At 42.1% G+C, this 24,022-nt stretch overlaps 1 long non-coding RNA gene across 1 annotated transcript in view; it reads left to right on the top strand.

The window, feature by feature from the left end:
* The first annotated feature begins 2,876 nt into the window (after nucleotides 1-2,876).
* Nucleotides 2,877-24,022, top strand: part of LOC121674326 — an 81,608-nt gene continuing 60,462 nt past the window's right edge. Inside the window, exon 1 of the long non-coding RNA XR_006019552.1 lies at nucleotides 2,877-3,043. This is a non-coding gene — a long non-coding RNA (uncharacterized LOC121674326). The remainder of the gene's footprint in view (nucleotides 3,044-24,022) is intronic.

The raw sequence follows: 24,022 nt of genomic DNA, 5'->3' as shown, positions 1-24,022 counted from the left end.
AAGTTCTATTTATTCCAGTGAATTCAAGGCAAATTATGGCTCATTTTGTGGAGGGTAAAAATGGATGGCTATAATCAGAAATGTTTCTGTCAAATCAAATGAAAATCCTTACTGATTCTCTTTGCTCCAGTCACTTGTGAGACTGGAAATACAGAGGTTCCACTCATGGGGATTTTCTGTCCTGCAAAATTGGGGAAGTTTATTTTCCCTGCAGATGCTGACTCTCAGTTTGCTTCTGGAACCCTAAACTCTGAGTCTACGAAGTAAAAACACTCCAATTCTGAACAGAAGCATGTTGAATTTCTTGTAAGAATTACTTAGTGATAAACTGTGCGAGGAAACAAGTTTCAGCATGTTGTTCATGCACTGCTGGAATTTCAATAATGTTATCTCCAGGACTAGTAGTTGCACTTGATACTGATAAGTAAACCAGCCAGGTCACAGTACCTGCTACAAATTCTTGTTCTTGACATGACACTTGCTGTTTTACAGCTTTGATCCCAACTTTCTTTTTCTAATGGCCAAATGACTCCTGAAAGCTCGGGGCACTTTCTGAGGAGAGAAGCTTACAGTAGGAGGGGCTTCTGAAAAGGCTATTTGAACACAGAGAATTCAGCTATTGATTATGGGAGAAAATTGCAGTGGCAGTATTGCTATATGTCACCCTAATGACAGACTCTGCTGCTATCCACTCTTGGGTCTACTTCCTTGTGCCATTGTTGTCATTTGTCATAGAAAGGGAAGGCAGGGTGCTTCTCCTGGTAGATAGAAATAGTCTGTGGACACTGCAGAATTATCCTCAGTGGGACTGTGTGTGTGACTTTCTCTCAGGCGAGCCCTGCTGATAACTTCTCTGCATCAGTGGCTGTGCTTTTGTTGTGGGTTTTCTCTCCTCAGCGAAAACCTGCACTGAAAAGGGAAGAAATGAGCTCTTGTCCCTTGAGAGATGTATCTAACAGTGGTGGCAATTTTGTCTTACAGAATATTGATGTGGAACATGTGCAGTTTACCCCTGTGATTACAACAAATCCCTCTCTTACTCCTTATTAGTTCTAGGAAAATGCAGAAAACACAGACTTCCTTCAGAAATAGTGAGGCTGCCTGTGAGGGAGTTGAGTGGGTGGAATTACTCACAAAGATAGTTCAATACCTTGCTTAGTTGCCTTGGATATAATTTGGCATCTTCTAATTTAAGAATATTTGTCTTATGTTCTTCCCCCTCTTTTATTGCCATTCTAATTGGTGTTCTCTTAGGTATTGAGTGAAAGTAATGTTTGGTGAACAAATAGTTCAGGAGAGGACAATTATGATTCATAATACAAGCTAGGTATGAATTATGGTTCTCACATATACTTTTCAAAGCTGTTGAGCAAATGATCTAGGAGAATCATCTTTGTGATGTCTGTTGTTCAAGAAATCTTCAATATCTTCTCAGGCTGAAATATCCCTTCCATGCTGTTCCAAGTTTTTGAGGCTATGAAATTTATGGCTCTGTGGTATCGTATCCTTGCGTTGATTATCTGAGTGTAACTGAATGATTAAAGTCCTGATTTTAAGGTGAATATTTTAGTTCAATTTTAGCTAACATATAAAAAATACTTGTGTAGAAGTTTCCTTTCCTACCACCATTCCTTTGAGTAAACTCATTTGCTAAAGCAATTGTGGAAAGTGGCTGTGTAGAGATCATTTTGTCTTTGCCCCATGCATTTGCCATCTCTTCCCTTCCCACTGGTGCTCCTGTTTAGCCAATGCCTACAGAATGACCACAGAGTTTCATTACAAGCACACAGCTATAAAGGACTGTGTTCCCAGAATGGGCAGCAGCAAGCTTGCCAGAATATTCAGCAATTTCCCTCAGTAGATCCTACTGTTACTGACAGATGGCATTGCAACTTAGAAATCCAGTTTATGGGCTCTTTTTCACTGGTTTTCCCCTAGGATCATTTGGGTTCTCACAGAAAATTCCGTTTTGGTGAAACAGAGGCGGGTTATGAAACTGTTTCCACTGAAGTGTTCAGCAGACACAGAGGAAGTGCCTTTTTATCACTAGGAGGCAAAATTTTGCTATAGTAATTTCAGAATATTTTTGAAGTGTGGAATTTTTGTGGTGTATGGGCAGCAGGAAAAAGAAAACTCGTAATGTGTTTTGAGTTAAGCTTTTGTGCCTAGAATCTCTTTTTATGGATTTTTTCCTTCCTAAATCAGAAAGAAATTAAACTTCATGATCTTCAACAAAATGGATTTTTTTTTAAACTGTTCTGAGCATTTACTGTCCAATGTTGAAGTCTGGCTGGCTCTTAATCTTTCTAGTAACACTGCTCATAAGGTTGCCGTTTGTGCCAATTAAAGTGGTGATTTTTGGTCATGTTGAAGCATCCACTATAATCCATCACTTACCTTATTTTGTACCAGTTATCAAAACCATAACTTTTGGTCTCCATTAAGTTAGCTTTTGTCACATGCAAGACAAAGGTGTGGAAAAAAGTAGGAGAGTCATATCCTCAAATCACTTCCCTTTTTCTTTCTCTGAAGCTCTGTCATTGTCCTTCACTGTTTATTTGGTTAATGGAACCGTGACCCTTACTTACTTACCTTCTCTCAAGTACTTCCTTTGGAAAAGATGAAACAACTGGAATTTCCACTGGCATGGAAGTTGCCAATGGCACCTGTTGGCAACACACCTTGGCCAAAAGCCTGACTTTACCAGTTAGTTTTAAGTGCTGATCTCCCCACCCCTGTGATTGTACTGGAAATGAACCTGACGAGGAAAAATGTAATTTGGCTGGTAACATCTCTTGGAATGGTCAGCCCTGTGATGCATTGGGATAGAGTGGGAAGTCTCTGATGTTGGTTTAATGATTAAATTACAGGAATGAAGAACACAGAGGAGCTACCTGAATAGAGAAGGAAAATATCTTCAAGGGAGGCTACCTGCACCCCACCCAGGTGCTGGGGACATTCTTTCCAAATGCCTTTCAGGGAAGCCCCCTTCACTACACGTAGCCAGCATAAACCTCCTCATTAAACAGTGCCAGAAGATGTGGTAAGGCATTCTTCAATTAATTTTAATAATATTGTTTTTATTTTCTTTTCAGCAAGATTGAAAGCTTTTTTATGTTTTTGTCTGGTATTTGTGAAAGGAAGTGTTGGGTGCTCCAATTATATACTAGTTGCTGAAACAGCTCTTTTGCTTTTATGGGACTGCAGTTAACAAAAAAGCAAGTTTTAACCGTTAATTTCACTTATTTTCTTTCTGGACTTATAGGTCTTTCTTTCTCTGCTAGAAAGGGTGGGTGAGCAGGGCAGAAAGGAAGTGAAGCTACAGAACAGGCAGACAGAAAAGGTTGGATAGCCCAGGTTTTGGGTGTCCTGCTACCCATGGAATCTGCAGCCCTAAGTCAGGTATCCAGGCTTCTAATCAGCTTGAGGCTGGGATCTGGATGGATCCAGCTGCAAGGAAAATAGCTTGCTGACAAAAGAGGTAGTTAGCAGTGTCCAGGATAAAGATATGGGCTTAGGCCAAAGGGAGGGAGTAAGGGAGACACCATGAAAATATTCAGGTGGTATCTGAGAGTGTATTGAATGTTGACATATTTGTACAGAGCAGAACCACCAGAGGAGAAAAAACAGATTTTAGAACCAGGCAGAGATGATAGGTTCAAGTTCTGGCTCAGAACTGGGTAAGAGGTGCAGAAACAAGCTTTTCCCACTGTCATGGGTAGCCAGACTAATTGATTGTATTTAACTCCCAATCTGGGGAATGCAGTTTTCCTAGACTATATACCATGTTAGCTGAGAGGAAGAATATATGCACTTAGGCCTGCAACTGCTGGACTTTGCATGAGAACCAGGTTGACTAGGGGAGAAAAGCCTTTGAAATCTTCTTGGAGAAACCAAAAAGCCTCTGGCTGTTTCAGGACTATCTAGTAGCATGTGAAACAAGAATTTGCCATGCTATCTCAGATCTTCCACTGAGAAAAATAGCAGCTAGAAAACCAAAGCTTGATGGGAAATGTTGTGTAGGAGGGAAGAGCAGTATCTGTAGCAAGGGAATGATGCAAGGTGTGTTGGTTAAGTGTTGGGCTGAGCTACTCTGGCAAAATGAAACTTTGCCATTAGCTGGGCTTTGTTGTGTGCACTTTTGGACAGCTGGGCTGGAAGGAGTCATGAGAGCAATGTGTGAGTCAAGGGTGGAACCAATGTGTATGTCCATACACAAATGCAGAAGGGCTTTTTTCTCTTGCCAGTGGGAGGAATGGAATACAAGCATGGAGGTAAGAGTGTTATCTGACTCATGTCAAAGAAGTTGTCCATCAGTTGGGTAGATTCTGTGACATTTCCTTTGTGAGTATTCAGTGCAATAATGTATGACTTGCCCATGGGCTTTTCCATGTCCAAAAAAGTGATTCTGCATGACACACATTGGAACAATACAAGGACTATGAAGTAAGGCTGTTTTGGTACCTTTTGCTCATAAAGGCAAAAATGTTTCCAGAACAATTGCCTGACAAAATGAAAGTCAAAGTTTTGCTTTTGCTGTAAAGGCTCTAATACTTAAGTATGTGTTTTTCTCTCTTTAAACCATGCGAATTCCTAAACATGCAGGCATCTAAACCGCTTTAGTGAGGTTACATAAATCATGATTGTCAATGACAGTAATTATTGGGTTTGAAGGGTGATGACTTCAAAATAAACCCTTGTTTTTCCAAGCATCAGAACTTGAAATATGTGCATCTTTCCATGTCAATAGCAAGTATGTTAGCACCCTGATTCATTCTCCTGCATTGGGTCTTTGCCTTTTTGTGTTTTGCAGGCAAGGGTCAGTGGAAATAGGTAAGCTGGAATTTTCCATACACCATGTGTTATTAGAATTTGTCTGAAATTTTAATAGAACAGAAATATGTATCAATATAATAAGAGATCTTAGCTGAGCTTCTTAACCCAGGTGTCTGTGTTCCTACCTCTGCTTCAGAGAAAAGAAAATGAATGCCCCCTCCAATTATTAAAATGATGAAAGAGATGGAGTTCTAGGATATCATCAGGGTTTACTGGTATTGTATGTTGAACTCAGAGACTTATTGCAAGTCAGAGGCTGCCATGGCACCTGTACACTCTACTAATAGGTTGCCACTGGCTGCTTGTCCTGCAGCAAAAGTGTGGCTCCTCGTTACTTTTGTGGAGGTCCTTTTGCCAGCTGAGACCTCTGGCTTCAGCTGAATGTGTCATCTCCCCATTTAAATTATTTGTGTCAGAGTTGCAGTGCCCAGAGGCTATACAGTCTTTTTGGAGGTGGGGGTGTTTTTTTCCTGTGGGTGATAAGCAGTATGGGAATCATGAGCTCAGGCAACAGCTGGAACTCGTGATGTGGCAGTCAACTGGATGAGGCTGCTGAGGAGGGGATGTAACTAAACAAAACAGATAGATTTAACTGAGTAAGGAAATGTTTAACTTCCAGATGTTTAAACTGTAATCCCTCTGATGAAAACTCTTATCCTTCCCTGTTTGGAATGGATGGGGAAACAAAGTGCTGTGCCTGTCTGGCTGCCCGTGTGCCACTGCAACATGCCAAGGAGCAGCCGTGATTGTGCTGTTGTTTCTCTCTGAAAAGGGAACTAATCATTTTTTCCTACAAGTGAGTGTGTGCCTGGAGGATGCCAAAGCTATGTCTTTTGCATTTTAAATTGAATTAAATAGTGTCAATACTAGATAACTCTGAGGTAAAAGTGAAAATGCCTGTAATGAACCCACAAATCCTAATTCATCATTAAAATGTGTTTCTGCAAGCAGCAGACAGCCAGGCAGAAATCTCTCCTGTGTCCAGGGAGGAATTCCCCCAGCACGGAAAATCCCTACACATGGTAAAGGCTGCTTCTGCCAAATTTAAGAGATCTGTGTAAAAAGTGTTGGCATGGGGAACATCCCATGGGCTGGTTGGGGTGGGCAATGTTTGCTAATACAGCAAGAGCTGGGCAGTGCCATAGCAGCACTTTGTTCCTGCCACAGCACTAAACCAGACCTGGGGGCAGACCTGGATGTGGGTGTTTCTACCCCACCCGGAGTTCTTGCTGTAGGCATGATCTTCCTTTGTGCTGCCTCCCATGAGGACCTCTCCTCCTCCCACCAGCCTCTGCCTTTCCATGGTCCTGGCCATGGCCTCCTATCCCAGAGGAAGGAAGGCTGCCTGTTGTTCTGGTTCTTTTGACTGTTTTTCTTGGGTCTCCAGCTAACTCCTGTAACCTTTCCAACTGCAGCTTGTCTTTGTTTACCTGGTGACAGGGTTGTGTTGTCATGGCTTCCTTGTGAGATCCTCCGAGGATCTCGCCCACCTCTGTTCTTCAAAATGGCCTGAGGTGCTTTGCTCTTTTGTAGCAGAGCCATTCCCTCTCCTGCTTGTGCAGTTGTTGTTCCTTTGCCAAGTGGAGCATGTTACCCCGTGGGGGAATGAACGGTTTTGGCTTCCAACCTGCCATTCTTTGGGATTTTGTCTGGCTTTTCAAGGACGTCATGAAATGGCCCAAAAATCCAGCTGGGGATTTCCTCATGTTCCTTCTTCAGTGGCCCCACCAGCAGCACGATCACTGTGACTTCAGGCAATCTCAGAGGCTTTGTAGGGTTTAGCTCTAATTTCAGCCTGCATTTTCCTGTTTCAAGTGTTTGATTCTTTCTTATTTTGATGGGTTTCCAGCCATCTATTGCTATACAGATATGCAATATCTGTTTTTGTCCTGCACCACTTCTTTGCCAATAATGATCAGAACTGCCACAGTTTAATTTTTCTGCTTTTTGTGTTTTTGGAAGATATGAATGTAAACTTCATCAGGCACATCAGCAAATGTAGTGCAGATTTTCCATGGGACTTGAGTTGATATTAGCTGTGAGGAGAAAAGTGAAACTCTTCTGGCTCTGTACTTTTATTTCCAAATATTTAAAGGCTCCCACTTATCACACCTGCGAACTTTCCTTTGTCCAAGACAACCAAGTACCAAAGGAAGATGACATACAGGCTATTTTTTTATTAGCAGGTAAGTTTGCCTATCCCCAATTTGAGTGAATAAATTAGTTGCATAAATTTTATTAAAATCACACTAATTGATAAGGGAATTACTGAAAAGGAGCAAGGGTCTAGTTATTTCTTGACTGCATACATAGAAAACTAGATATTAAAACTGAAAGATATTGTAAAGGTCCCAATAAGAAATCATCACCTTTCATAATAACAGTAGCAGCAGTAAATGGTGAGATTTAATGCACCCAAGATCTTTTGGATCACAACCAAAACCTCGAAGCACCTTGTGCTTCAAAACCTGTTTTCTTGCTACAGAACCTATGCTTCAGATAATTCTGGAAATTTCCTCCACGTTATCGTTGGATGATGTAGAATTTCCTCAGAGTAAAACCATACCAGACTTCGGTCAGTGTGTACACACAGTTATTTCCTGCCCACTGCAGTTTCATGTTTTATTTTGGTATGAATGCAGCAGGGCAAGAAGGCTCAAAGCTACCCTAATTCTACCACAATAGAAGTCTTTATACTGGGACAATGTGATTGGAAGGTTAAGGACTCACTCTTCAATAGAGAGGAAAGGGGTGGCCTCTCAAAGTTGCCCTGAGTGCTTTTCTAAGGCACCTTTGTGAACAAAGCAGTGACACTGCACGTGTGATATTAGCAGGACATTGTCCCCAAGGCTGTGCAGCCACCCCCCAGACAGGTGCTACATTAAGACATTTCTTCATTTTACTTCTCCAATAGAAAGCTGTGGTAATCCTCACCTGTCATGAAGTGATGTTTGGGATTAGCATGTGAGAGGGGCATGTGAACTGCAGCCCAGCTTTGTGTCAGGTTGAGGAATTCAGTGCACCATAAAGCCCCAGGATTGTGATCCTTGTGGGACTGGGCTGCAGCCAGTCAAACATCCTATCAATCAGGAGGACCCCTGTGTGGTGTGGCATTAACTTTTACAATTCAGACCAGTGTGGGACTCTGCTGTACTCAATCCATCAGTCAAGTCTGCCTGCACAGTTCCTCCGCAGGGGACACCTCAGCCTTTATGATGCTGGTCATTGACAAGCTGCGTTGTGATCAATCAATCAGTCTCCTATCACGCTGCACAGTGGCTGCAGGGTAACACAAGCCAGACTTCCCCAATCCAAAAAAAAACCAACCCCAACCCACCCCCCCAAAAAAAGTTAAGTAAAATAGCCTTAAAAAAACCCCATCTATTTTTTACGTATTGCCCTAAGTGACGTCCCCAACACTTTTCTGACTATTATTTTTCTCTTTTTTTCCTAAACATAATTCTGATGAATGTTTTTAATTATGATTCTTGGTTTTTTTTCTAAATTATGTATGTATGGATGTGTATGTGTGCGTGTGATTACCTAATCTTTTGGCACAAGGAAGTATCTCTGATCAGGCCCAGGCCTAGAATAACACAAGTATGGCAGGTCAGGATGGAAGAAGGTGGATTGGCACAGCAAGTGTGTTTACATCATCCCTGGCTCTAGCTTGATTTATGGGTAGATTTGGCCCTATTTACTGTTTTCTTTTTAGCTGGTGGTGAAGTATATAAACTGAGAATGATTTACAGGATAATAATTGTTCAGAGTGAATGCAGCTAAATTAAAGAGAGAGCATGGTAATACACATTGGTCCGGTAGTTCTTGGGCATTCGTATGACTCCTAATTTCTGTTCATTCCCACCCCACCAATTTAGGTAGAAATGAGTAGATTTTAATTTTTTATCAATATAAAAATTGCATGTTTGTGTGTGCATGCATATATATATATATAAGAACACCTTTTTTTGCTGCAGTTTCTTGCTTCTCTGTCATTTGCATTGACAACTTCTAGAGCGGTTTTGTGGCAAGGCTTTTGCATCTTGGAAAATACTGTTAATACTGTCAATACTCTCATCCCATAGTAGTGTGAGTTAGGCAGATCTTTGGAAGAGCAGAAGTGCTCTGTGGCACTGGTCTTTTATTGTCCAGACCAGGTCTAGAGCAAGCTGGGACATATTCCTGGCCCCTGGACTGAAGATTTTCCTTTCTGTTGCTGTCTCAGCCATTGTATGCCTGGCGACCTTGGCCAAATTTCCCCTTGGAGATAGCAATGCTCCTCTCTGCTATGCCCCACTCTGAGTTCTGCCAGTGAAAAGGTGGTAGACAAGAACTGGGCAGAAAATGTCATGTTTGGGGAGGAGATGAGAGAGTAGGAAATAGCTTGTGAGCCCAGCCCTACACATACTTAAATACTGGGGAGGAAATTTGCTAATTTCTAAGCGTTCCTCTTACTTGGCAGGGCTGGAAAGCTCTGAAATCCCTGTGCCAGGGAAGTAAGGAGTGCTGATGGGAAAAGGCAGGCAGGTTTTTGTGAGGCCTGGGCATACTAAGGCAAGGGCACAGTGGATTTTCAGATCCCACCATGATAGGGAAAGGAAGGCTACGAGGAGCCAGGAAGGCTATGAGAAGGCAACTAGAGGAGAAATACTAAACCTTACCTTATCCACCAAAAGCTTTCTCTCTAAAATGCAGGCCTCTGTGGCATCATGGAAAAAAGTCCAGAAACACAGATGAAGTTCTACTGGATTCACTAGCTCTTTTCCCCTCCTCTGCATCCTGCCAAAAATGCAATTTTACTTTAATTTTGTTTTTGTGTTGTTTTTTTGTGTTATGATGCTAAAGCATTGCTTGAACACAGATGTAAACCATCAGTACAGTACTGTAAGGCACGGACCACACAGACATGCAGTTCCTTTCAAAACGCAAACCAGAGGAAACAATCTGCCTTTAAAATTAAACTTCCTCATTAATTTCATTAAAAACGTGTGCAGCTTCTAGGGAATGGCAGAGGGTGACTTAGAACATGGCATTATCCCTTGAAAACTGGCAGGCAGTGAATGTGCTCTGGCAGAAAAAAAGGAATAAAAAAGGGGATCTGAAAGAAAGGTTGGGAAAGGGAAGGGGATGTCCTGCAGTGGTTGCCATTTTTCTACTCCTGTCTGCTTTGCTTCGCTCTGCAGACACACAATAATAACCCCAGTGGGCCCGGGGATCAAATGACATGTTGCTGAAGGATTAGGAGCAATTCTATCCCCCTGGCATGGGTTTAGGAATTTTCATTAAAATGACCTTGGGTGTGGTGAGAAAGGAATTTGGGCTGCATGGATGGAGATCTAAACATCCTACCTGGGGAACAACAAAAGGTCTCTGCAAGGCTCGCCTCCCCAGGCCCCTAGCAGAGCTGTCATGCTTTTCCCCACTCTGTGCAGTTGTTCATGGATTAGCATGGAGATACATGGAAGGTCAGAATTAAAAGGCATCCTTCCAGGGGATGAAGGGGGGAGGTGGGAGGATGGAGGGGAGGAACAAGCAAAAGGGATTGTTTCCTGGAATTGCTTAAAACCAAATACTTAGAAGCAAATAAGTGTTTGGTGTGGAGCAGAATTGTGTTTAATTAACAAGACAGCCTTGTACCCAAGTGCTGCACCAGGAGAAAATGGAAAATTATTGCTAGGTTGTGCAACTCCATCCTGTTCATCTGCACAAGCAGCCCTTGCACAGTTTGGTGCGTTTCTTGTGTATGCTTCTGCTTAAGGAAAAACTTCCAGTCCCGCTGAATGTCTTCCCACAGTTTGACTGTATTCAGGCAGGCAGCATCTTGCACCTTACAGTAGCATTTTCAATTGCTGCTGGCTGAACCCAATTGTTTTTGAGGAAGCAATTTACTGATAACTGTAATGCAGTTACCTATGCTGCATGCCATCACATCTTCTAGTGGCAGAAAATTCCAAAAGAAATGGATTAATCAGAATAAAAAGAAAGCATGATGTTGTTAGCAGCACAGCAAAAGCATTAAAGCAAGCAGAAAGTAAAACCTCTTGCTTAAGTTTATAGGGCATGTGGTTAAAAGGCTTGTGCACACCGACTTGACAGATTTCATTATGTGCTGGTGAAACATTCCTCCCTACCCTGCATTCAAGGTAAATGAAAAGAAATGTACTGCACTGTAGCAGGTATTCTTGGTGACAACAGTTGTTCTGGAGCACTTGGAGGTAACACAAGGTGTTAAGAAGCAAGCACTGAAAAAACTGAATTATCTGTAGTCCACTGCAATTTCAAACTCGTTCTGGAAGATGTCAAGGAACTACTGATGTAATGAACAGTTAAGAGCCTGTCAGTCCTCTGTCCTTTGATAGCCTTCCTCCAGACACTAGTTTGACTTGGCCTGGCCAAGTGCTGTCTTTTGGGAGAAGAAGACAGCCCAGGGATGAACTTCCCTGGAGCAGAGGAAATGCTGAGCATTTTGCAGCAGGTGCTGTGGCTGACCACCCAGCATTTGTAAACCAGGAGCTGATGGAGTGCGAAGCCCTGTCATATCCCCAGAGGGTGCCCCGGGTGGGATTGCTGTGATAGCAACAAAAGATTATCTGTTCCAGGTCTCTCCTTCCTAAGCCTGCAGAAACACAATCCATTACTTCAGATGGAAAGAGTTTATTTCAGCCTGATTGCATTACAAGGTCCTGGAGTGAGTTCACACACGAGCAGCAGAAACCTGTCACATTTGAGAAACCGTGTGTCAGTGTGACTGGCCTGCTCCCCTCAGCTCAGTACCTGGAGGCAGAAGGCACTGTGGTTAGAGGGGAGGCCTCGAATATTAATCAAACCTGTAATCTCCTACAGAGACATGTGTAGGCACTCCTGCTGAAGATTGTTGTTTTAGACACCTTTTATTCTGATCTCTTGACTCTGTCTTACGTGGCTCTGGAAAGAAGAGAGGAATGTAAATGTGACCCAGCTTAGTAAATGGCTTTCATGAAAATAGGCCAAGAGTGATTTTCCTCATGCAGAAGACCCAAGTAAACTGCACGGCTTTTCTGTAAACCTCTGGAGGTTGCTCTTCAAGAGACCAATTCGTAGAGCTGAGGATAGTAGGACCTGTTTTGCATTGTCTTCATCCTTTACCAACAGATAATTTGGTACAAGTTAAAGAGTGAACTTTTCTTGTTGTTCTTCATGGCAGATATCTGACTCCCCACCCTTCTGTTGTAGGGGGACTTCTCAGTATCCTGGGAAATATTTGTGGTCCTTTCTTTTTTAAGAGAACCACTTGTCATGGAAATCTGTGAAGCTGGAAACCTAACTTCCCATTCAGAAACAGATCTAAGGTGTCTGAAAGCAAAGGAAACAACTTTATTTGTGCTGGGGCTGTCTGTCCTCTCTGCTCCATGAGGGTGAAAGACAATCAGAACCTCTGAAATATCTGTCATTCCCACTGAGTGAGGAAAAGCAGAGTGTGATACTTTCTAGTGCCCATCTGGCAACAATCATTATTGGCTAAAGTTTTTCCTTGAGGCATATGGGTTGGTGTACTTATTTTCATTTGCAGGAAGGGTGATTCGGAGCAGAGAGAGGTTAATCTCTTACATTAGCCAAGTCATATTAGCAGTGGCCAAAATGTTCAATAGAGTTTGTTTGCTCACTGTCACTAAAAGCATTGGTATGCACTGCTTCTGCCTGCCTATTATGGGTTATCTTGGGTGGCCTGTCCAACCCATTGATAAGGCCCGGTGGTGACGATGCTGTGACAATGAAATTGCCAGGGAAGGAGTCCCTAGCTGAGCTGTGAGTTTTTGGTGTCTAGAAATGTGCCCAGCCTAGGTTTTCTTACGCTGATAAATGTGTTCCCTGTGGCCAGGAAGAACAGCAGAGCTGGCAAGCTAAGCAGTTTGGCAATCCATAGTTTTCTCATCATGGGGAGACACAGTTCCTCTAGTGCCAGTTAACTGGCCCCAGAGAAGCTGCTTTCCTTGCCTCTAGTCCAAACCAGGCAATAGTTTTGGTGGCTATTATTTTTTCTTGTTTTTCATTTCCCCCCTATTGAGATGCATTGCTCTCATATCAGATACAGTTGTGCTGTATTCTCCCAGATTTCTCTCAGGAGGAATGAATGTCCACTAAATATTTACTGTAAGGGAGTTGTATGATGCCAGTGAGGGGGAGTACTTAGTGCTAGTGGAAGGGTGTTTGCGAAAGATACAGTGCTATTTGTCAGGATTTTGGTAGTTTTGCCAACATGAGAAGGTCCTGAATCTCAGAAAGTTGTCTGCTAAATATGAAGGGGAGGTTCTGCCTATCAAGACCTATGCATCATTCTTCCCCAGCAGTCCAGCACGTGTGAAGTTTGATTGCATTACAGTCCTGAATTGCATTACAATCCTGAATGGGAAATATTCCCATTCAGGATTAGAAACTGGACAGAGCACTAAAGGGTCTAAACAGAACAACCAAAATCTCATAAGAGGATGTGGAAGAGTTTATGCAGATCTGGGCACCTTTCCCGCATTTAATTGTGAGTTTTGCACACATGAAGACTTTTATGTTGTACTAATGCATGGAAATGAGGGTTGTATTCAAAATCACGACCATTAAAAAAAAAAAATTAACCCTTTTGTCCACCTTTGTGGTATTTTGCAATCTCTGACTGACATTTCTTCTGTTGGAACATGTGCAATGTGGCCAGCAGGTTTAAAAACAAAGAGAAGAGCTTTATTATTGCAGCTTGAACAGAAGAGTAAAAAAAAAAAAATAGAAAAAAATCTTGAATTGGATCTTCATTTACTGTAGAGGTCTGTTGTCCCTGGAATACCTTTGCAGTGTGTGCTAAACGGTCACTCAAAGTCAGCATGAAAAAATGATTTCCGAAGCTGTTGGACAAATAAGGAGACTCATTCTGAGCAGAGACTAAATTGGTTTGGAACATATGCCTGTGCTGAGCAGCCAAAGTACATAATCAGGTTTAGCAAAACAAAGCCTGATACCAAACTTGCCAGGAAAAATTGTTTTGTCATTTTGAAATCTGCTTGGTTTTTAAACAGACCTTCCCAGAACAGAAAACAATGTGTTTCATGCCCCACTTCATCTGCCATTGCTGTATTTTTCCTCTGAAGATTTGTAAGGAAGGGGAAGAATATATAATCCATTTGTTAAGATACTTAAATTAAAAGCTTGCTCGTGTTGAACTGCCCTTTCAGTCAGGATTAAGATTTGTGACCCAAGTCTATATACCCTGTAAAACAACGACTAATCCAGACATTAATCACAGGAAATATTCTGGGCCTTTTAAAAATAAACCGTGACATTCTATGAAGAATACATAATTGAGAATATCCTGGACAGGTTGAAAATTAGCCCAGTTGATTGGTTACATAATGATCAGCTGGGTAAGCCAAGGGGAAAGAAAAGAGCTCATGGGGCGAACAATGCAGCAGCTTTGTGCTATTGTCTGCCTTTTCCTGTCCTCGAGTTCAGCTCGGTACAAACATTGTCATTCCAAAACAAATGACATTCACAGGAGGTGTCTGTACCCCTGGTCAACCTCGCTCCTCTGCTTTCCAATTTTTCCAACCACGGTCTGTATTTTTTCCCCCTGCTCCCTTTGCCATCTCCAGCCAGCGTTTCCCAGCCCCGATCTGTTGCCCAGAGCAACTTGTGCAGCAGTTGGGTTGTGACTGATCCCTTTCTTCAGGCAGTATCTGTCAATGTCCCCCCTTTCTGCCAAAGGCCAGTTACTCATGTCAAGGTCAAATTGTGGACAGTCATTCTGTGTCTGCCCAAGTTAATCCAAACCAAACATACCATGTATAAGTAGCTTATCTCCCAAAATAAATAGATGATAATTAGCATAAGCCGCCGCACCCACTCCTTTTCCATTCCTCTCTGAAAAAGTCCTTCCACCTGAGTAAATCAGGATGCTTTGTCTGACCCATTCTTATTATGTTGAAAAACAAGCAAGCGAGCTCTGGCTCCAAGTGGGATGGCATTTACTACCTGGCTTTCCGAGACCAAGCCACTCATAGTGACACAGGAAGAGATGCACACAGACATGCTTGTAAAGGAGATGAGATTATGCCAGGAAATCCTCAAAAATGGTAATTTACAGGAGATCTCTCTGCAGCTCTGGGTCAATCGTTATCAATTGTGCTGTTGTCTAAGTCACCACCACTTCTTGGGCACAAATGTGTCCCATCTCTGTTTTTTCAGAGACAGCAAGCTAAAGCAGATTTAGCTGTGCAAGGAGACTGAGGGACTTGGAGTTACAGTATGGATATGGGTCGGAGGCGTATTAAAATTCTGCATTTTGTCTGTGAGACTTTCACTGTGGACCTGCCCCACAGCAGCTGCTTTGGTTGGCTGAACTTGTGCCGTGGCACTGTGGGACTTGGTAGTGAAAAAGTGTCCCCCCTTGGTGCCACTGAACGTGTAGGTACCAATCCTGAGGGAGAAGAGAGAGGAAGATGAGTGCTGATGCTGTCAGGAGGGTGAGCGAAGATGTGTGAGGTTGAAGGAAGGGCACAACAGACAAAGGTAAAGGAAGTGATGGGTCTGAGCTGCTCTCCCTGCCCAAAGTGTGAAGTGGTGATTGATGGTCAATTCTTTCCTACTGTAAAATCAATTACTGGTGTAAAAAAAAAGGGGGGGGGGGCAGGGGACTGTGAAAAATCCCAGCTTTACTTTTAGAGAAGGAATCTGCCTGACTTGGGTTGCTGAAGCTCAGCTGGCAATGAACTAGGCAGGTGGGACTTTCTTTTCTCTTTAAATATCCTGTAATAAAGACAGACAGGAATTAATCCCTGTGTTTATGTTCAATGCTATAGAAGTAACATACATGTAACAATAATTATTTAATACATGACTAATAACATGAGGAAATTCTGTTCACTACACAGGGTTTCCTCTCTTACTTAGACTTGTGTAGCTCCTTTGCCCTTCCCAGGGCATGTGATTTATTCTGAAAGAGTGAGAAGTGAGCTGAGCACCCACACCTTGGCTATGGTTATCATAAAGGTATAATTTCTATTTAGATCATTCCCTTTTTAATCTGAGTTTATGCCTCTTATCACTTAATTCCTATGAAACAAAACATGAATAATTAAAAAAAGAAAATGATCAAATACCATAGGCTAAGCAGGATCTATAGGTTTCAGGCAAGATTTAGAGGATGCAGTCAGTATTCTGGGATGCAATCAGATAGAAAACTAAAGGATTAGACCCAGGACATATAGACCCTGCTGTGGACCTCCAGTCCAGGGGTTTCCAGAGAAAGTGAGGCACAAGATATTATGACCTGGCCTTGTGCTTAATACAATACATTACAGTTTAATGACACAATTTGCAAGTAGAGGAATACAGGTGTGTTTTGGATGTGTTTCTAGCCAACAGCAAAAGTGGCCCAAAATGCAGTTTTGAGAGCAACATTTGTACAACCTGGGAAGTTATATTGTTTATATTTGCTTTAGTAGCCTAGGAACACATCAGAGGTGGCGTGAAACCTCTTGGGGGGTTTTGGTGTCGCTTTGCATAATTTCCATCAACGTCTTTACATCCTTCCTCAGCTTTTGAGGCTCAACCCAGGTGTGCTCAAATGCTCCCGAAACTTGGCAAAGGCTTCTGTAAGGCTGTCTGCTGGGAGGGAGGGAAGGAGGCAGTGGGGAGGTTTCACCTGGTTTCAAGTTTCAGGACAAGAACTTTTGCATGAGTAACAGTTCCCAGCTTCAAGAGCCCTGTGACAACATCGTAACCAGGAATCCAAAATCCCGGGCTTGTGTACAGGACGGGCGCTGTCAGGCAGAAGAATGGGATTTCAGGCAGCACTGAGGAACAGGATGCTGTCCTTGTCGGCGCTCAGGATGTGCTTACTGGGAGCCTGTGGGAAACACTCACCCAGACTTGGCCACCTTTTCCTCTCGGGCCGGGGAGGGGAGGAAGGCGTTTGAGGCAGCGGCGTGGCAGTTGTTTCCAGCGCGTTTTTGAGGGAAGGGAGTCATCTGGCACGTCGCTGGCAGCCGGGCCCCGGGCCGCGTTTCCCTGGCGCACAGCTGGCCACAGCTGGCCGCCGGCAGCCTGAGAACCGCCCGCTCCCCAAGGTGCTCTCGGAGCGGGGCCGCGCTGCTCACGGGAGCGCTGCCAAGCGCGGCGCTGGTGGCAGGGGGTGAACCTTGTAAAGAATTACATTGATCGTTGGGTGCAGCGAAAATGCGCCCTCGGTTGAAAAGTCATGCATTAATTAAGTTGATGGCCTGTTTAGCTTGTAACCTCAGCAGCTGAGTCTCAACCTCTCTGTGGTCAAATAGATTTACCTAATGTAATGAAAGGCCGTACCCTTTCCATTTCCTTCTTTCAAAGCCTTCTCACCGCAAACTCTTCTGGTAAGGCCACTTATCAGTGACAGCACATTTTTCATTACTAGTGGAGTATGTGTTAAAATGAAATCTTGAAATAGTTTTTCAAATGTCACTTGGTGCACGCTGTGTATTGACTGGTCAGTGATCAATCCATCAATCACTTACCTTTGTTTGTTTTTTTAAAATTCGATTTGCTTGTTTGTCTCCTTGAATTGAATTTAGTTTAGACAACACTCCTTATTCCAGGCAAGCTTGTAGAAGAAAGGCAAAGAACTGATTTTTGACCCAAGCTGAAACAATCACATTTGCATTGGCTTGTCTAAAAATAAATAAAAAAAAATTTTTAGAGATCTCAAGTGATTAACTTTGTTCTGCGATTTTTCCTGAGTTTTAAAAAAGCTATAGATATTCATATACACATATATAAATTAATAAAACGGTTCTGCTCTTGTGATATAGTTCTATGCGTTAATATAGTGAGATACTGTATGACATTGAGGTCTTTATTTCATATGTGCCATGTATGTAAGTAAAAAAAGTAGGAATTTAGCTCATTCACCTGTTCAAAATGATCCTGCAGCACTCTGATTATGCAGGTGATAATTCTGCTTCAAGTTAACAGGAAAGATTTTATTTTGCATTTGATTTCATACTGCTGTGGTCTGATGATGTCATTCTATCTGGTGTCATTAAATTTTACAACAGAGTCACAGAGTAAAGAATTGCTGTGGGGTTTTTTCTATGTGCATGTAGGTTTTTCTGTTTTGTTTAGTTTTGGTTTTCTCTTGGTTTAGGTTTTTTTGCTTGGATTTTTTTTTATTTTCAGTGATTGCAGCAGTGTTTCAAGAATCTGCCCACTGGCTGAGATGGGTAAAATTCATGTGCTTAATGTTTTCTATTGCAAGGAGAAAGCATCAAACAGAAAGCATGAAGACGTGAGAATAAGAATTTGTAGATGGTAAAATGAGAAATCCCAGGAAAGGCTTAAAAGAAGAAAAATTGTGGAAAGCATCTATGAAGATGAAAGAGTTTCACTCAACACTGTGTTCTATAATATGTTCTATTATATATTCAGTTTATTTTGTACTGCAAGGCATCCTGTTGAATTGGAGTCTTGAGTACATTCAGTGACAAAGACCTTTCTGAGTCAATGCAGACTGCTCTCCAAAATATCTGTAATTTCAGGGCTAAAATCTTCAAAGATTTTTATTTCAGCTACAGGTCTAACTGTTGACTTACTTGGAATTGATTTAATGGAATAATGTGAGTGTCCATCTATTGAAGATATTGCTGTTTCAAAAAGGATTTAACAGAATAATTGCTGGAGTCATTCAGATCTTGGGTCTTTGTAGCCCAGAATGCTGTTTCCAGGAGTTTCCAATAGGACGAAGATGCGGTGATATATTCTGGGTTGGATTTGTACTTTTTTGTTTTGTGATTCTGAATGAGTTTCAGATTCTTTTGTAAGATGCCCATACTGGCTTGATCTTATTAATTCTTCTTGACAACTTTCCTAAGGTTAGATAGATCTTCTGTGAGTCTCAGCACAAGCTGAGTTCTTCTCAGCTCTCTAAGTCCTGGGGCTTTAAGGTCTCTGAAGTCCAGAGGAGTCTTTCCTAATTCTTAGTCTTTCAGAGATTTGGAGCTTGATTAAGTTTTGTTTTTGAAGAAGATCAATGCATTAAACTGACAGCAGAACCGGCATTCAGTGGCAGGATTTGAAGCAGACAGTGGAGAAGACAGCCAGCCACAGGATGTACCAGCTGGAATGTCTCACTGTCTACGAAACAGCCAGGCTCCCTGCTGCATGAGAATTGCATAGATCAGTGCCACCTCACAGGGGAGGAAAGGATAAAGCAAACTGTGATAAAGCTCACTTACATGCTGATGTGGCCTGGCCATTCACACTTCATGGAAGGGTCAAATTGGGCCTGAAGCCTTTGCATTACTCTAATTCAGTGACACCTTCAGCTGTCAGTAAAAGAGGGAAGTCACAGAAGCAGTGATTTATCTAAACAGATATTTTATTTTTCGGTCATGAAGGTATCCACCTCAGCGTGAAACCAAGATTTATTTTAAAAGCATTTTTTTGTTAGTTCTGAGGGAAGAATAAGACTCTCCTGAGTAGTTAGTCAGTCCTCTGGCTGGAACAGTATCCTGAAGGAGACTCTGGCTCCAAAGTAGTTCTTTTAATAACAGAGAATCTGAAGATGACATGTACCGTCTCAGGAGCATGCACTGAATATTGTGCTGAGGGTTTCCTAGATTGCCTCTCTTTCCTGCCAGAGCACTCTATGCTATGGAAGTAACTCCATGCTGGGCATCTAATTTATTCCATCCCAACTAAAGCTCTTTGTTGAAATAAGTTCCAGAAAGTTTTGGCAAATTTCTGATAGAAATACCACGTCACTGGAAACTCATCCATTACCTCTTTCTGGAGCAAACCTTACCAGGCTGCTGTGTTTGGCTTGGCCACCTTGGAGGCATTTTCATTCTCAGATTTGTTTTACATTGGTCGTGGGCTGGTGTTTCTAATGCTTAACATGTACAATTACTGCTCTGTTAAAAAATAAAGCATGCCATGGAAGTTGAAACCAGAGCCTGGAGCCCAGGAGTGAAAACAGCTGAGAGCAGCAGGGAAGGGGAAGTAAGTGGCAGGGCAGGCTCTGGTGCTCTGAGATGCAGGGTGTTCCTTGCTTGTCATCATTCCCTAGGAGCTGAATAGAAGGAAAAGCCATCTCTTGTTTTGTAAGTTGCTACAAGTATCGTAAAAAGTGGAGACAAAGGAAAAGAACGGAAACCAATCCAGAATGTCTTTCCGCTTGGTTTCAGACCGTCCCTGCTCTGTCGAGTGTTGAAAAGGTCTGAAGCAGAATATCCTATTGTTGCAGTTTCTCTTTATTGTGGAGCAGGACTTGCAGTGGGAGGATGACTTTTGACAAGATGCCAGGGGGCTGGTTTGTGTGTACTATCCAAATTCTCAGTTCTCCCAGGCAGCTAGTCGCAGGACGAGAGGACAGGGCCTCAGGTTGCACCAAGGGAGGTTCAGGTTGGACATCAGGAACAGTTTCTTCATGGAAAAGGTCATTAAACATTGGAATGAACTTCCCAGGGAGGTGGTGGAGTCTCCATCCCTGGAGGTGTTCAAGAAATGACTGGATGTGGCACTCAGTGCCATGGTTTAGTTGACAAGATGGTGATCAAAGGTTGGACTCAATCTCAGAGGTCTTTTCCAGCCTGAATGGTTCTGTGAATCTGCACACCAGCATGAGTAAGGGATGCAAAGCAAAAATGTGCTGGGAGGTTCAATGAAGGGTTTTTAAGCGCTTAGAGCTCCTAAAGGAGGTGTTAGGTGGAAGATGAAGGTAGGGCACCCATGTAGATAGGGCAGGTGTAGAAATACAAACAAGGAATTGTATTTTCATCCAGAGGGGAGAAGGAAACACTGGCAATGATCCTGTGACTTTGGCTTTCCAGCTTAAGTATGTACATAAACCAAATATTTTTATTTTTTTACCTTTTTAAATAATACACCCGGGAAATGTTCTGAGGGAAAAACAGAGGATGCCCCCTATTTTGCTTATGGCATTCACCATTAGCTGCAAACTCTGTATGTTTCTGTGTCTTGTTTAATCACATGTGATGGGGCCATTTGTGTACAAACCTACTTCAGGGGGAAGACATGGGCTGTGTGAAGTGCCTATGGTGTCTCTCAGAGAGCCCAGACTAAAATGGGGCAGATCCCTCATCTCTCACAGAAGTTTCATGTTTAAAGTAGAATAATAATAATAATAGTAGTAGTAGCAAGAGTCTAGATGCAAGAGTCACTATATTGCAAAAACTCTTCTTGTAGCATTGAAACGATGAACTCAGTCCTGCAGCCATTGCAAAGTATTACATCTTATTTATGAAAGTATTTAGTTCAAACCAGATTTGATGGGTTTTTAACTTAGCTGTGCTAAGGGCTGAACACTGTGTTCTTCTGCTGGCCTCTAATGCAGTGTGAAAGCATTAAGTAACATGGGCTGAAATACTGGAAGTGCCTGGGCAGCCTTTAACTCTCCAAAGCAACATTCCACCTCTTGAGAATCCAGTCTCAGTGCAACTGTGGAAGCAGCAGCCAGGGAGGGATTATTTCTGTCTTACATCTTGATGTGAATAAAATGCATTTATACTCAAGGAATCAGAGGGGACGATATAGAAGAAAATAGAGGGGAGGTTATGCTGGAATCTATATCAGAATCTAAGAGGGTTACATTCCTGCCCTTTGTGCAGATCCCTTCACAATTATTTAGCAGTAGCCAGTACCTGAGCAATGGAAGATAAATAGAATTGTTGACAACAAAGATAGACTCTTATGTAAGTTTTATCATCCTGGGGCTGAGTGGCAGCAGATGTTCCTGGTCATGCAAGCTGGGTTTCCCACTGGATGAGAAATCAGTGATGTGGAGTCTGGGTATGTTCTCAGTTTACTTAAGAGTGCACTCACCAGTTGTGTGACAGGAATGGTCAAAGAGCATGCAAGATGTTCTCCCTCATCCTTGTTTTCTTTCCTAAACTGCTAGAACAGCAATGCCACTGGAATGACATTATTTCAAGAATTAATTCTCATTAGAGATACTAAAGTGGAGAACAAATTGTCTTGTTTACTTGTGCCACCTCCACAAGTAAAACAAAACTTAGGTCTAAAAATAGGAGGGTTTCTCGAAAGATTGAGCAGGGCTTGCCAGCTAAATAAAAGAAGATGTAAAGCAACATACAATGGCATCTCTTGACTCTCCACATAATGATACTGAAATTGAGGAGGTAAATTACAGCATAAAGGATGCAAGATAGAGCATGCAGCCCTGGGGGTACAGTGCCAAAATAGCTGATGAATTCATCTGGTTTTAATGGTACAGTCACTCCTCCTTTTAATCAGTTCATCTCTTCTGAGTAATGACACAGTCTGGTTATTGTTCTAATGTAGGCAATAACAAATCATCAAAACCAATTTCTGTACCTGCTTTCTTTCCAAACACAGGAGGTTATGAACCATAATTCACATTGATAAGTAGGTCCTAGAAAAATCATGACATTTATTTAATGGCTGAAGTAGTAAATCTACATCAAACTTTGCTGATTTTCTATTTCTCTAGCGTGCAAGAAGATGAATTTGGGAATTTCACCCTGAAACACTTTGCATAAAGAGATCATAATCACCACGCAGAAGTTAAGTTTACTGCAGTGTAGGAAATTATGTCTCTGATTTCCTCTCTTGCATCTGCTGTAAGTCTTACATTTCTGGGGGGTTTTTCTTTTTTTTTTCCCTCCTCTATGGCTGAAAAATGAAGAGTTCTAATAATATTTTCCAGCAGCACTCTTCATTCAGGGAGTTTTTTAGAGTGGAACTGCAATAAATTCACATGGTAAAGTCCAGTTGTCTTCTGCATAACCAGAGCTTCATTCCAGTTTTCATGCAAACAGGGATCATGTGCTTCTTTCAAAGTCCAATTGCATTTAGTATTGGAAGCCCAATTTCTCTGTGCTCTGAGGATAACTCGGGGAATCCTGTGTGTGGTAGCTGGATCCTTGAAAGCTACAAGCCGTTACCTGATTTAGTATTGCGACATTTAACCTCTCTGAGCTGTGGTTGTTTATCCTTCTGTTGGGAATACTGTGTGGAGCAAAGTTGGTAACGTGGTGCACCCCTCTGATGGACCCAAAAACCCTACTTGGACTGGTCTAGTGTGTCAAAGTGGATTGCAGTGCAGACTCCTAAGTGACAGCACATGTTCACACAAACACAAACTGTACTCAGTCAAAAAGTTTTTTCAATTATAAAAAAGAATAGTTTGGGAAAAAGTGCTGTTGATTTTAAAATACCAACAAAAACCCCCGGGCATATGAAGAATGTCATGGCAGAGTCATCTTTTTGGAAAGTTGGTGATGCAGAACAGCTGTGTTTCTCAACATCAGGCAGGACATCAGCTGGTTGAGTGATGACTTTTCATGTGTTGGAATATGGCGTCACTCTGCAAATGGCAAAAAGCAAATCACTGCCTTCAATCTTAGCTCCTATTTTCCTTGGTTGTTACAACTTTTGCTCATTTATTTTCACCTTTTCTGTTGGTATTTGGCTGTCTCTTCACTTTCTGAAGTGCTAAACTGTGACCAGAAGCACTGATAAGAGCGGTAGAGTATGTCGGCTCCACTGACACTCATACTTTTATAGGGAATAGCAACTCTGGAGTTAACTGAGAAATAGAGGGACAGCAGATGCCCATTCCTGCAGAAGACGCAATTTCTGTAATTAACTCCTGAAAGAGCCAGAGCCCAACACTGTGCCTAGATTTAGACAGTATATTTGTAGTATTTATGTTATAGCTGAAGAGTCAAAACATTCAGTTTTCTAGTTTTCCTGAAGTTGAGTGATTTTTTTTTTCTCCTGATATGCGTGTGAGTGGTATCAGTTTTGGCACTCCTTCTCTACTGTTTCATGATGTGGAGGGTCTTATTTAATGCTTTCTCGTTCAGATTGTTTAATGAGAAATTTGCCTATTGATTATTTTCTAGAATTTGAAACTACTTAAGCAGATTTGCTGGTACGTTGAGGTATGTTGGTAGCTGGCATGAGACATTCAAGTGACTTCTCTTTCCAAAGGTGATATTGATGGAAATTTTGGTTTTGATTTGAGCAGAGTCAAACCTGGGCCTCTGATATCCTTGCCCACATGTAAAATTTGTCCCTCAATTTCTTAATGAAAAGCTAAGGTTCACACAAAAAGAAAAAAACAAAAGAAAAACAAAAGAATATTTTTCTAAGTCTGCATTTTGTATAAGCTTTCAGAAGGTTTTGGTGC

This window comes from Corvus kubaryi, unplaced genomic scaffold (genome assembly GCF_017639235.1).
Source record: "Corvus kubaryi isolate FWS band 111438036 unplaced genomic scaffold, C.kubaryi_AGA036_p1.0 67, whole genome shotgun sequence".
NCBI lineage: Eukaryota > Metazoa > Chordata > Aves > Passeriformes > Corvidae > Corvus > Corvus kubaryi.
The sequence above is the reverse complement of the archived record's forward strand: the minus strand, read 5'-3'. Positions and strand labels throughout refer to the sequence as shown.